The 2,712-nt window shown below is 34.2% G+C and overlaps 1 long non-coding RNA gene across 1 annotated transcript; it reads right to left on the bottom strand.

Moving 5' to 3' along the window:
• Positions 1–578: 578 nt before the first annotated feature.
• Positions 579–2,494, bottom strand: LOC130050970 (uncharacterized). The gene is made up of 3 exons (XR_008799352.1): positions 2,037–2,494; positions 994–1,078; positions 579–859 (listed from the first exon to the last, which is right to left on the bottom strand). It is a non-coding gene; the product is annotated as an uncharacterized LOC130050970 (long non-coding RNA).
• Positions 2,495–2,712: the final 218 nt, after the last annotated feature.

Below are 2,712 nucleotides of genomic sequence, written 5' to 3'. Positions count from 1 at the left end.
CCCCATCCACTATATCCGCCAATGCATTTATGTATGTGCTCTTGCGATTGACCTTTTTGCACTCACAATGATTGCATTAATATTTAGTTATTTTTCATACATTTTTTTTTATAATAACCAGACACGATTACCTATTATAAGAAATTGATATGATTATACAGCATAGTGCACCAAATATGTTTAAATAACAACTTTATATTTAATATCAATGGAAAGATTTCCACCCAATCGACCCATGGATTGATTGTATCTTGTTTAACGTCTCTCTCGAGAATTTTTTACTCATATGGAGACGTTACCAAGACCGGTGAACGGCTTTAAATTTAGGCCTTTGCTCGGCGCTTACGGCCATTGAGCAGGAGGGTTCTTTAGCGTGCCACATCTACTGTGACACTGGGCATCCGTTTTGATGGTCATCTCCGAGGACCAGTGACATTCACACCTGATGCTGAGCGTTTGGCAGTATATATGCACTGAGTGTGTGTAACGGGGGGGGGGTTAGAAAATGAGAAATTCAAACACATTGATTAAAGTTATAAAATTGGTATTTTACTTTCATTTAGAAATGTTTTCTGATTTTGATATATCAAAAACTTAGAATAATCAACAATGACACTTCCTCTATATTTATACAATATTATTGTCTTTAAAAAAGACATGTAATACATGAGTACATGTACTTGTTTTCCATTAAATTCACACTTTAGTATGTTGCACAATATATCCATTGCTCTGGGCTCACAAATACATTATTGATTCTATCCAAGTCCCACATTTTGCAGAAGTTCTTGAATTTTCTCTGTAACCTGTGAAGTTGTGGGGTCCAGGGGATATGACATCATCAATGTAAATGAAGTACCTGTTATAAAAAATATATTCTGTATATTCAAATATTGAAAAAAAGATGAATATCTAATATACTAAGAATTGTCTTTATAAATGTCTGGTGTTAAAATGAAAAATTCTATCTTACTAAGATAGAAAATATTGTACCTTTCTTGCTGATTTTCATGGCAAATTGCTGTTGAAGTTGTTGGCTGGAAGCCCATTTCAACTTGCACTTGTCCTTAGGATGATGCTTAGAAAAAAAATCATCATAATTAATATTTGCACAGTCAGTATTAATCATTAATTATACTGTGTCAGACAATGTCAATTTTAAAATCGTGTGTCTCAATGCATGTTTAGTGAACTTTAAAATGCTGATATATTGAAAATTACACACATAACATGTATTTTATTATGTTAATTTTTAAAATCTTGTCTGAAATCAGTATTACATATGTAACACTACATGTATGTTAAATGTGTGCAGTGCAGCAATGTGAACTCTTGCAGTAGTAGTACATCTGCATGATTGCTATTTATTTCATATTGTTATAGTTACCTTCTATTTAAACTGTACATACCCTCCCACCCCCGGGTCCTTAATGAGGTGAATAAACATCATAATTATCATATTACAATATGAGATGACAGATATGTTTTCATAAACTGCCAGTTCATTCTAATAATATCAAAACAAGTCAACTCTAGATTTATCAGACCTGTCTCCTTTACGGAGTGTGGGTCAAGAGAAGGACATCCATATCTTATTTTCATACAATACATTTATTTGCCTATGAGGGGGGCTTGTGATTTTACAAATATTTTAAATAAAGTTTTGTAGACCTACATGCTTGCATGAAACATGAAACCCCAGATTTGAGATATCTCTTAGGTCAATGAAATTTCAAGATACTAGAAGTACTATCATTTATACCAAAATAGAATTTTAGTGCAACACCCCCCCCCCCCCCCCCCAAACTTGTGAGAGCCCTATTTTTTTTTCAAATCTGGCATATACATGACATCCATTTACAATTACATGCACATGTAGGAGTTATATTTTGGGCACATATGGAATACATAAATGCACAAAAAATGAAACAGCTCCAAATTGTGCGTTTATAGATGTTATTATAAAATCGCGTTGTGAAATAGCAGAGGAAAAGTGGGTTGAATACAAATTCAATTTGCCATTTTTTCTCTCTTACCAAACGAAATTATGATTTCGTTGTCCACGTTGAATGCATCCATCGAATTCCTCTTCTCAGAAGAAACTTTGTTTAAACTCTCAATGACTACATAAACAGTATTGAAACTCGCAGCACTCGGACACCACGATCACGCTACATCAACAACTTTGTTTACGTAGCGCAGCTATGCATGGTGGTGAATTTCGTGAGGTAAAAAGTGCCATTCTGCACGGACGAAACATTTAGTCCACTATTATTACATTGACGTATTCCTAATCTAAACTATGGCCAAATTTCTATATCTTTCGTCGAGACGACCCTCTCAATCATCGATTCAGTCACAGCAACTTGTACTTTCGGAACCCCTTTTTGTTTTTCAACTACTCTATGGCGATGTACGGAATTCCGAAAAATAATTTCACGTGAAAATACACGATTTTTACTGATCACGTGGTTGCTATCGGTCTCTACCTTAAAACCGGCTCTCAATAGCTTACTGTAAAATATGTTTACTGTTATTATCTATGACGTCATAATATGCTTAACGTAAAATCCTTTTCCCTTCATTCGTTTATGACGTCGTTATGTACGTGAAATGTTAGGACGCCTTTATGACGTCAAACCATTTCAAAACTATTTTAAAATGTAACGCCTGAGGATTATAAAATGAAAGCGCTTGCGTTAAATTTTTAAC

Source organism: Ostrea edulis, chromosome 10 (assembly GCF_947568905.1).
Source record: "Ostrea edulis chromosome 10, xbOstEdul1.1, whole genome shotgun sequence".
NCBI lineage: Eukaryota > Metazoa > Mollusca > Bivalvia > Ostreida > Ostreidae > Ostrea > Ostrea edulis.
Note: the sequence above shows the minus strand (reverse complement) of the source record. Positions and strands in the feature narration are given on the sequence as shown.